Raw genomic sequence first — 12,124 nt, 5'->3', positions numbered from 1 at the left:
GCTCAGTAACACAGTTTGAATTACAGCTTCAGTTTCAATATTTAAATCACATTTTTATGTGAAAATTGCTGTCAATGAATTAAGTTATGGTAAGTAATTTGTCAGCAATAAATATGGATAATATATCCAAAGAAGAATTCAGTTTTACAATTCAGTTTTTTTTTTAAAGATTTATTTATTTATTTGAAAGTCAGAAGTACACAGAGAAAAAAGGTGAGGCAGAGAGACAGACAGAGAGAGAGAGAGAGAGAGGTCTTCCATCAGCTGATTCACTCCCCAATTAGCCACAATGACTGGAGCTGCACTGACCTGCAGCCAGGAGCCAGGAGCTTCTTCCAGGTCTCTCATGTGGGTGCAAGGGCCCAAAGACTTGGCCATCTTCTACTGCTTTCCCAGGCCATAGCAGAGAGCTGGATCAGAAGGGAAGCAGCCAGGACACTGGCAGGCACGCTACGCCACACGCTGTCCTCTAACTCAGTTTTGCATCATGATTAAGCCCATAATAAACTATTTGGTTCACTTAATCATAGTTTTATTTAATATATAGACCTAAAGTAATTTGCATACAATTGATTAATTTGCTCAGATTATAATATGCCCCAGTGATAAGTTGAAAGATGCTGCATTAGATTTCAAAACATTTAATTTATACATTCAAGTATATATCATGAGACTGTGTTTTATGCTCTGGGCAATACTGAGTGCTAAACAAATTCTTACAAGTGTTTTAGAATTCAGAATGCAATACATTAGGGAAATTTTATGGGAAAAGAAATCATGCACAGTTTCTGCTTAGGGTGATAATAAGGAAAAGGTGCTATCATATCATTCTGCATTACCAATTTTTCTCTAAATTGATTAACAAGGATTTCTCAGTTTTACACTGTATCTGCTATTTTGAATACTACTAATTTTTCTGATTAGATGGATGAAGATATATCCTCAATGAAGTCTCTCATCATTTCTCTAAGGTTACTTTCTGACACTAGTATTTAGTAAAGTCAGGAAAAAATATGTTAAAAGAGAAAATCACATCAAGTTGAGTCGTGTTTTAATATTCAATTATTTGGCCCACTTGCAAGTCACGTGAGCTGCCAAAATGGCGGCGCTGAGGGGTGAGGCTGGTGCAGACGTGAAAGATGCCGGTGTGGTACCATTAGGAACTGGGGAAGCGCCCAAGGACATCAGAATGGCAACATATACACGTGGTCAGCCTAGTCCTTCTCTAAGAGATGCAAAACTCGGAAGACCAATGGTCATCGAAATCATAGAAAAAAAATTTGAATATCTTCGAAAAGAAAAGGCCTTAAATATATATGGAACACTGACCCTTGGCACAACAGCTGGTTTTTCTGGAATACTGGCAAACTTCATTTTCAGACATTGCTTCAAGGTTAAACATGCTGCTTTGAAAACATATGCATCATTGACTACACTTCCATTTTTATCTACCATAGTTGCTTACAAGCTCCTTGTAACTGATGCTTTGTATTCAGGTAACATAAGTAAGGAAAACTGTGTCCTTAGAAGTTCACTGATTGGCATAGTATCTGGTATTTTATATCCCTCTAGTTTGGCTTTTTCTAAAAATGGACGCCTGGCAGTCAGATATCATACAGTTCCACTGCCACCGAAAGGAAGGGTTTTACTCCATTGGATGCTGCTTTGTCAAACAGAGATAAAAGCAATGGTGATTTCTCTAGTCTTTCAGACAATGTTTGGAATACTTATTGGTTTACAGCATTATTCACTGTTTGAAAAAACACTTGCAAAAATGGTACATGAAGATTAATCAAAGAATGGGTACTGATTCAGCAAAATGGGTTGTTTTTTTTTTTATGATGAGTACTTGGATATTGTGGAAAAAATTGAAAGTCACTCTGGACAGAGAACTTGTCTCTGTTTGGCCTGCTATATTGCAGATACTTAATAAATATTCAGTAATTCAATAAATGTAAAACAATGTGAAAAAAAAATATTCAATTATTCCACTGCACACTCTCCGAGTGTTTAGATGCCGTTAAGGACATGTCATAGTTTAGAGTGTACTGTGTAGTGCTATCAATTGTGATGTAAGCATTATTCCTTTTATTTAATTATCAATGCATAATACACCAACACAGAAACCTTACAAGAATATTTTTCTGTAAGTGTATATTCAAATAGAATCTATGATTATCATTTTCATAATTATAAAATAATCTATCAGCTTTTTGACATGGGGTTTTATACATCAGATTTTTATTTTAGTTTCTTCTTTTGATATTACTTTTGGTTTTGATGAAAAGCTCAAGGCTTACAGAAGCTCAAGGTGTACCAGTCATCAACTTATGTTATAACAGAGATGGACAATGCTGGCTGCACAAATGAATCATGTGCACTGACTATAGTGTATGATGCATAAATTATATTATTGCACTCCATCAAGATATATGCAGTGGTAAGTATATTCATTTGTTAAGGCTGTGGCAGCAAAATACTAATACACTAGGTGTCTTAAATAAAACTAATTTATTACCTCAAAGTTCAGGAGACAAGAAGTTCGATAGCAAGATGTTGGTGGGTTTCGTTTCTTCTGAAGCCTTTCTCTTTGGCTTGCAGATAAACATCTTCTAGCTGTAGCCTCACCTGATCTTTCCTCTGGAAATACACATCACTAGCATCTCTTTGTGTATCCAAATTTCCTGTTTTTTAAAAACAACAGTCAGATTGGATGAGCCCAAAATAATAACCTTATTTTAACTTAATAACATTTTTAAAAAGGCTTTATCTCCAAATATAGTGGCATTCTGAGGAACTAGGTGTTAAGGCTTAAACTTAGAAATCTGAAGGGGACACGATTCAGCTCATTACACATAAGGAACCATAACCATTCCATATGAAACAAAATTTATTATGAAAAAATGACCGTGCCTTTTAAAGATGTTTAATTTCACAATTCTCAAGTCAATTTTGTATTACAGTTAGGTTCTGCATCCGTGTATTAAGCCAACTGCTAATTGAAAAAATTGATGAAAAATGCATATATACTAAACATGTATTGATTTTTTCTTATCATTATTCCCTGAACAACATAGTATAACAATTGTGATAAATATTCAAAAATTAATAGAAAATGTGCAATTCTTCCATTTTTGTACCAAAGTTTACACAGCTTTTAATCCATTTTCTGAAAACTTTTGAAGTACTCTCATATTCAAATAGTATTTACATTGTATAAGATATCATAAGTGGTCTAGAAATGATTTAAAGTATATAGGATAATGAGTATGGGTTGCATGCAAATACTATATCATTTATGAAGGACTTGAGTATTGAGAATTCTTGGAGCCAAATTTTCAAATATATGAAGAGAAAACTATATTTATTTGAATTTAGGAAATTTAATAATGTATTGACATTTATATCTACTATTCTATAGCAAGGATTCAGGCTCATGTTAATTATCCTTGCTCTAATTGTTTAGTAAAGGCAAACCATCATGTTTCATTAGAAATTACTTTCTCTAACTGTAACAGTGTACTAAGACACAGATTACATCATTTTTATATTTCACTTAAAATTGATGTTACATTGTTTCTACTCTCTACTTACAGAAGTGGAACATCTTACATATATGGTTTTACTCAGAATAAAATATGTGATGAAACTTATCTTTGTATATTCTACTTATGTTACTGTTTTTATTTCTATTTCTTGAGGAACATGCTTTATCCACATTTTTAATGATTGTTACTTTTGCTGGAAATATTTTTTAAATTTTCTATTCATGTCTCACAAAAAGAATGTATAAACATTGACCTCTTAATGTCAAGCAGGCTATTCTTTTAGAGCCCCAGAATCCTGATTCTAGTAGTCATGTGGTTTTACATTAACCATGTAAGTAACATATAACAATGCATACAGTTTTTTTTCTTTTTAAAGGCTTTCCTTCTCTTTATAAAGTTGACAAGATTTAATGATGTATATATATAAAATATATATTAGGTATCACATATATACTAACACATATATAATATGTATACCTATATTAATGATATCTATAAATTCTATATGCAGGTGTGTATGGGACACTTAAAAAGAGATAAAGATATTGGTTCCAATGTCACGTCCCAATTTTCTCTGGAGCACAGTGTTCACTACTACAGACTAAGAGCTCTTTGCCCGCAGACTTTGCTTCCCTGGTCAAAATCTTCTACTGTATGCCTGTCTCTTTATCCATGTAATCTGCTTTAGGATGTCTACCACTTGATTCAGGTTTTAATTACTGGCACTAGAGAAGTAAGGAACTACGTTTGTTCCTCCTTGGGTGCCTGCCTATTGCTGTGTCACTCTATATTCTATTCTAACTCAAACATAACAACCCTAGGTTTTCTGCTATATGTATTATTTATTTTGGATCAGCATTTTTCTGCAAACTACAACATTAGGGTGAGTTTAAATGCCACCTCATAGCAGGAATCTCTCTCATTTTTTTCGCCCTAAAATATATTTCATATCCCACAGTGCCAAGATACTTCTTTATACTATTAGCTAACTATAGAAATGATCCATGAAATTATAGTCTTACGTCCTTGAACTATTATAAAAGTAACAATGATCAGGACATAGACCCTGAATTATTTCCATCGTCTTACAAAAGAGACTTATGTGGCATCATCAGCTCTGTCTCTCAATGAGATGTGTGCTGGCATGGAGCAATCTAGCATCTTTGAATGATGAACCAGCATCTGGAATTACATAGCAACCCTATTACCAATTGAGTGCAATTTTCTTTTGGATACTGGAATGATTTAAAATTTCAGAGTTTATAAGACTGCTATAAAGTGAAGAATTATAAGAAAAAAATATATTCTTCCTAGCAGAGTAACAGGGAAAATATTCATTCATTCTCTAAATCTGTGGATAGGGATGTTGTTTTCATACAGTTTCTGCTATGTACTCTAAATACAAGTTCTTTACCATGTATTCCAAATAACCTGAATGAAAGAATTGTTTTTTAACATTTTTTAAAATTTATATAAAGTGAAAAATGTCATGTATTTCATATATATATAATTTATGAGCATAGTGTTGTTGCTTATACTTTAAAATCAGTCTTAAGAGTATGTGAATTGGGCCGGTGCCACGACTCAATAGGCTAATCCTCCACCTGTAGCTCTGGCACACCAGGTTCTAGTCACGGTTGGGGCACCAGATTCTATCCCGGTTGCTCCTCTTCCAGTCCAGCTCTCTGCTGTGTCCTGGGACTGCAGTGGAGGGTGGCCCAAGTTCTTGGGCCCTGCACCGGCGTGGGAGACCAGGAGAAGCACCTGGCTCCTGGCTTCAGATCAGCACGGTGCAACAGCTGCAGCGGCCATTGCGGGGTGAACCCGAGGAAAAGGAAGACCTTTCTCTCTGTCTCTCTCTCATTGTCCACTCTGCCTGTCAAAAGAAAAAAAAAAAAAAGAGTATGTGAGTTAGGGTTCTTGTTTGAGGATTGAAAAAACATATTCTAAATATTTTCAACAAAAAATGAATTTGCTAGTCATTATGATGGAGCCCATGGAAGCCTAAAGAATATATCTGTCTGGCTTTAGTGACTCATAGATTCATCAAGAAAATGATCCCTCAAAATTATTCTAGTGAAATTGACTGATCCCAGGAAGATCCAGTCACACAGAATACAGCTTCTATTGCAACATGTTAGCATTAGGCATCATTATTACATCTACTGCTAAGCTGACTTCAAATGTGAAACATTGATGCAACCACTCTTGTCATGATGAATTCTATATGCTGTTGGCTTCTTCACATAGCCTGTTTCCAGAGTAGAGCTTCATGCATAGATTCTGATTTCTGGAGTCTCGATTATCAAATCTATGCATACTGATAGGAAAGGCAAAATTTAGTATTTTACATTTGGAGAATTCTCAAACACACAAAAAGTGTTCAATATGAGATTTGGGAAAAAGAATGACAAATGTCAGTTACAAAGAGATAATGCAGTTGATATATATATATATATATATATATATATAGTTATTCTTTTGAAGCTGCATTCTAATAGGGATCAGAGAAAAAAGGTAGAATAATCAATCATTCTTATGTAGCCTAAAGAGACAAGAGAAAGAGGAGTGGCAATTAGTATTCCCCACAGGTGCAACATGTATGAAGTATATTCTTGGAAACAAAAAATCTTCTATATAGTGTTTGTGTGTGTACTTGTGTGTACAATGATTATTGTTTCTAAGGACTATGGTAGCTCTTTAATATTAAGTTATCTTACCTTATTTCATAGACTGTGAACAGTTTAATTAAATATGAGAAGTATATAGTTTAGTTCCAAATTCCTATAATATTTCACCTATAGAAGTCAGATGGTTAATTGCCCTAAATCACAAAACTCTATTTTTTATGTGAAGTTACTACATAAATTGTGTTTTGTACTTTGACTCATTCAAAATCAGTCCATAATGAAGCCAGCTGTACTGAAAAGTATTGTTATAGAAAGAGAGGCAGGAAAAAGGATAGAGTAAGTAAATAAGATGAAGTATGTTAGGCGTAAAGACACACAAAGTTTTACTACCTTCTATCCATCTCTGCCTGTGAAGCTCTGTGAGTTCTCATCTAAGCATCTGAGTGAAGTAGGAATGATTTGCAAGGATGAGTATGAATGAGTATGAATAGAATTCATAGGGATATATTTTTAAAGAGTAATTGTGCTGGTGTGAAAAGACCTTAGATGAGTTTTCAGTGGCATTTTTCATACCAGTTTCATTTCTCATTTTCTTTGCTATTTCCTATTCTTTTTTTTAATTTTTATTTAATGAATATAAATTTCCAAAGTACAGAATATTGATTACAATGGCTTCCCCCCCATAACATCCCTCCCACCCGCAACCCTCCCCTTTCCCACTCCCTCTCCCCTTCCATTCACATCAAGATTCATTTTCAATTCTCTTTATATACAGAAGATCAGTTTAGTATACATTAAGTAAAGATTTCAACAGATTGCTCCCACACAGAAACATAAAGTGAAAAATACTGTTTGAGTACTAGTTATAGCATTAAATCTTAATGTACAGCACACTAAGGACAAAGATCCTACATGAGGAGTAAGTGCACAGTGACTCCTGTTGTTGACTTAACAAATTGACACTCTTGTTTATGGCCTCAGTAATCAACCTAGGCTCTTGTCATGAGCTGCCAAGGCTACGGAAGCCCCCTGAGTTCACCAACTCTGATCATTTTTAGACAAGGCCATGGTCAAAGTGGAAGTTCTCTCCTCCCTTCAGAGAAAGGTACCTCCTTCTTTGATGACCCATTCTTTCCACTGGGATCTCACTCACAGAGATCTTTCATTTAGGGTTTTTTTTTTTCCCCCAGAGTGTCTTGGCTTTCCATGCCTGAAATAATCTCATGGGAATTTCAGCCGGATCTGAATGCCTTAAGGGCTGATTATGAGGCCAGAGTGCTGTTTAGGACATTTGCCATTCTATGGGTCTGCTGTGTATCTCACTTCCCATGTTGGATCATTCTCTCCCTTTTTGATTCTATCAGCTAGTATTTGCAGACACTATTCTTGTTTATGTGATCCCTTTGGTTCTTAGTCCTATCATTACGATCAATTGTGAACAGAAATTGATCACTGGGACTAGTGAGATGGCATTGGTACATGCCACCTCGATGGGATTGAATTGGAATCCCCTGGTATGTTTCTAACTCTACTGTTTGAGGTAAGTCAGCTTGAGCATGTCCCGAATTGCGCATCTCTTCTCTCTCTTATTCCCATCCTACTTCCTTTTTTATTTCATTAGCTATCAGGTTGGTTTTGCTATGTAAGGCAATGTAATTATCCCATTTGCCTAAGTTTCATGTTGAGATGCTTCTCTATTTTTATGAATGCATTATTTACCAAATGGTTATTTGTAGAGTAGTCAGGAAAGCTTATTCCAGTCAAAATGAAAGAAGATCCATATTTGTGGTGTCAATGAGTTCAGCACAATGTCAACAAAATGTTGCATAGTGCATGAGGTGTTATAAAGCTGTTATAAAACTGCTAAGGGAATAATTTATAATTATTCTTAATTATGGCTCCTCAAGATACTTTTCGCCACAAAGTTTTATTTAATGATCTAAATCCAATTCATAAATTATCTGTACTAGGGTCTGCAAATAACGTTTTATCATTCCACATTCTTGTTCAACCAAAGATATGTACCTATGTATGCATGTATGCATGGTTAGCCATGTTTTTTGACATATCATTCTCCTTAATCATATAATGCAATTCTTTTTTTTTTTTTTTTTTTTTTTTTTTTTTTTTTTTTTTTTTTTGACAGGCAGAGTGGACAGTGAGAGAGAGAGACAGAGAGAGAAAGGTCTTCCTTTTGCCGTTGGTTCACCCTCCAATGGCCGCCGCTGCAGCCGGCGCACCGCGCTGATCCTGGCAGGAGCCAGGAGCCAGGTGCTTTTTCCTGGTCTCCCATGGGGTGCAGGGCCCAAGCACCTGGGCCATCCTCCACTGCACTCCCTGGCCATAGCAGAGAGCTGGCCTGGAAGAGGGGCAACCGGGACAGAATCCGGCGCCCCAACCGGGACTAGAACCCGGTGTGCCGGCGCCGCAAGGTGGAGGATTAGCCTATTGAGCCACGGCGCCGGCTCCATATAATGCAATTCTTTATACAATAGCCGCATAGTAGAATGTTTTCCTTTAGTATAATTTCAACAAGACTTGTGTTTCAGTACAGGTGTGTAAAATGTGTAGTTCTTAAAGTTTGTTAAATTACAATGCACGTGGTGAATATTATTTATGTGGTTTACTCACATGGGCTTATTCTATGCTGTGTGAGTGCCTTAACGTGTATGTATCAAAGCCTTTGTCTAGTTTAGAAATTAAAATCATTTCAGGATTTTTGTTGTGATTTCTTTCAATTTATAACACAAAAGAAATAAAAATATCTTGATTTTTACCCATAGAGTTACTTCTAAATTATTTGCTCTTCCTTCCCTTTTCCAGAAAATGTATACTTTGGTGACCATCTACTTTGTCTCGTTCTACTACATAAAAAAGAACGAATGGATCTGTCACCTCATGGAACATTATTGCATATAGAGTGTGTGCTATATTGTTTCACTAGTGTTGCTTCTTTATATAAGAATTTCCACTTGATATTTCTGCCTCACAGAAAGAGCATGCACATTAATTCAACTTTATTCTTCCTATTACTATATCAATATATGATTAACAGAAAACATGCAGTAAGTGTTAGCTGAATCTAAAGGAAATGTGAAAAAAATTACTTATTTAAAAACCTATAAACACACTGACACAGAAGATAACTTGTTACCATGGTTAATTTTACTTAGTCTTTTAAAGACTTTTAAAAGTCTTTTTCTTTTCCTTTATAATATTCCTTAAAACGTATAATTTGTGTTTTGACCTTGAAAAACAAATTACCTCTATAAAAGATTAAAATATTATACAAGATTGAATAGGAAAATCATTCTTACCAGTCCTAAGACAAGTCTTTAGTAGTAGCTGGTTGTAAAAAGGAAAAAAAAAAAAAACATTAGAAATGTCAGTAGGTTTTATTTCATTTCATTAATTTTATAAAAAGGAAATAAAAAAAGATAAAACAAGGAGGGAAGAGAATATCTGCTTGCTTTCAGTTAGTACACTGAGATAAGTGAGAAGTTATTTTATCCATAAACAAAAACAGGAGGCTCTGAAAAATACAGTCTTAGATTTTCTATCAGTAGTAGGCCTTTCAGTAATTTCAATGCATTTCAGGCTATATAGTATGACAATCAATAACACTGTTTTGCTACACTAGAAATATAAAAATCACATTATTAAACTAACCCAAGAAAACCTGACATTGAATTTTCTTCCTTATTTTTTTCTAAAATCTTATTTTGCAAACAAAAGCTAAATTTGTCAACTCTCTAAATTTTATGGAATAAAAATAATGCTTAATAAATTTTATTATCTCTGTAAGACATCCAATTTAGACCAGCGCTATGACTCAATAGGCTAATCCTCCTCCTGCAGCACCAGCACACCGGGTTCTAGTCCCGGTCAGGGAGCCGGATTCTGTCCCGGTTGCCCCTCTTCCAGGCCAGCTCTCTGCTGTGGCCTGGGAGTGCAATGGAGGATGGCCCAAGTTCTTGGGCCCTGTACCCGCATAGGAAACCAGGAGAAGCACCTGGCTCCTGGCTTCAGATCAGCATGGTGCGCCAACTGCAGCATGCTGGCCACAGCAGCCATTGGAGGGTGAACCAACGATGAAGGAAGACCTTTCTCTCTGTCTCTCTCTCTCACTGTCCACTCTGCCAGTCAAAAAAAAAAAAAATACATCCAATTTATATCTCTTCTAAAGATGAGCTTTCAAGTTGAGCATCACTTCCATGGTGCCTCTCTGAAATGCTATTGTAACCTAACAAAAAAAAAATTGTTACAGATATATTTACAGTTGTCAAGCATTCGTCCTTTGCCCAATTTGGACACCAAAATATTATTTTCACTCTCACCTCATATCTTTCTTTCTCAACCTTTACTTCTTTATGCTTGTCCTTAAATGGTTTATATGTTTATCCCTTTACTTGTTTCATATTGTTACATATCTACAGAGTAGATATTTCACATTTTTCCATTTTTATCAAAATATTACTCATATCCTCTACATCCAAGTTCTTGTGGTAAAAATGACATGAATGTCTTAGTTTAAGCAAAGATACATTTACTTTTTCTAAATATTTTGATCTTTCCAGATCTTAAGCAGATTGGATGATTCTGACACATACACACACACACACACACACACACACACATACACTGTCTGTATTCCCGAGGTGGTTTTTGTACTTTCTATTTGTTGAACTATTTATTTGGTACAGGATTAACCTTGTGATTATGAAGAAAACTGAAATTATGTCATTGCAAAAATTAAAAAAATTAAAAGCTAGAATGAACTATAAAATATTTCACAAAATAATCTATATTTCTCCTAGCAGGTTAGATTTTAAAATACATGTCATTTAAATATTACAATTCTAAAATAAAATATTACTTTAAGAAAAATATTTCAATAGCTGCTAAAAAATAAATGTGTACTAAAATGGAAAAAAAATGACTAAAATTATCAAAAGAACTTTGAAAAAGTATCCAAAGCACAAGATGTTTTTTGCAAGGGATTTTATAAAATCAGAGTAATTAAGATTTAAATGATATATTTATTGTTCTGATAATGGGAATAAAAAATAAAATGACCTTTCTGATAGTGGTAATAAAAAAATAAAATGACCTATGTGAATGTGAACGTTGGTATCTATGGGTTGGTGTTTGGCTTTGTGATTAAGATAATGCTTGGTACACCCACATCCTATATTGGAATGATTTGGTTTGAGTTCTCACTCCCCTTTAAATTCTGGCTTCCTGTTAATATGCACAATGGAAGGTGATGGCTCAAGTGCTTGGATTCCTGGAAGCTGTATGGGAGAACTGTATAGAGTCTGTGCTTTGATTTGGCCCAGCCCGAGCTGTTGGAGGTGTTTGAGATGTGAACTTACAGATGGAAGCTCTCTCTCTCTTCATCTATCTGCCTTTCAAACAACTAAGATTAATTAATTAATAGATACATTGTAAAATGGTAATAAATATAAGCAGGGAAAGGTATAAAATTTAATTATTATCACTACATACCATACCAAAAAATTGAATTCTGAATGTTGGATAAAAATGTAAAATCACAAGACCTCTAAAAGGAAACACAGAAGACCATTACCATGACTTTATATTAAGAAAATGTTTACCAGCACTCTGGCCTCAGAATCAGCACTTAAGGTATTTGAATCTGGCTTAAAAGCCCATGAGAGCATTTCAGGCAAGGAAAGCCAAGACACTGTGGCCAAAAAATGACCTATATGAAAGATTTCTGTGAGTGAGGTCCTGCTGGAAAGAAGGGGCCATCAAAGAAGCAGGTGCCAGGGCCAGCACTGTGGTGTAACAGGTAAAGCTACAACCTTCAGTGCTGGCATCATATATGGGCGTCAGTTTGAGTCCTGGCTGCTCCACTTCTGATCCAGCTCTCTGCTATGGCCTGGGAAAGCATTAGAAGATGGCCCAAGTCCTTGAACCCCT

General features: G+C 35.2%; 1 pseudogene; it reads left to right on the top strand.

Moving 5' to 3' along the window:
- Positions 1-1,079: 1,079 nt before the first annotated feature.
- LOC100343876 (complex I assembly factor TMEM126B, mitochondrial pseudogene) lies at positions 1,080-1,976 on the top strand (annotated as a pseudogene).
- Positions 1,977-12,124: the final 10,148 nt, after the last annotated feature.

The sequence above is a fragment of the Oryctolagus cuniculus genome, chromosome 4 (assembly GCF_964237555.1).
Source record: "Oryctolagus cuniculus chromosome 4, mOryCun1.1, whole genome shotgun sequence".
Taxonomy (NCBI): domain Eukaryota; kingdom Metazoa; phylum Chordata; class Mammalia; order Lagomorpha; family Leporidae; genus Oryctolagus; species Oryctolagus cuniculus.
Note: the sequence above shows the minus strand (reverse complement) of the source record. Positions and strands in the feature narration are given on the sequence as shown.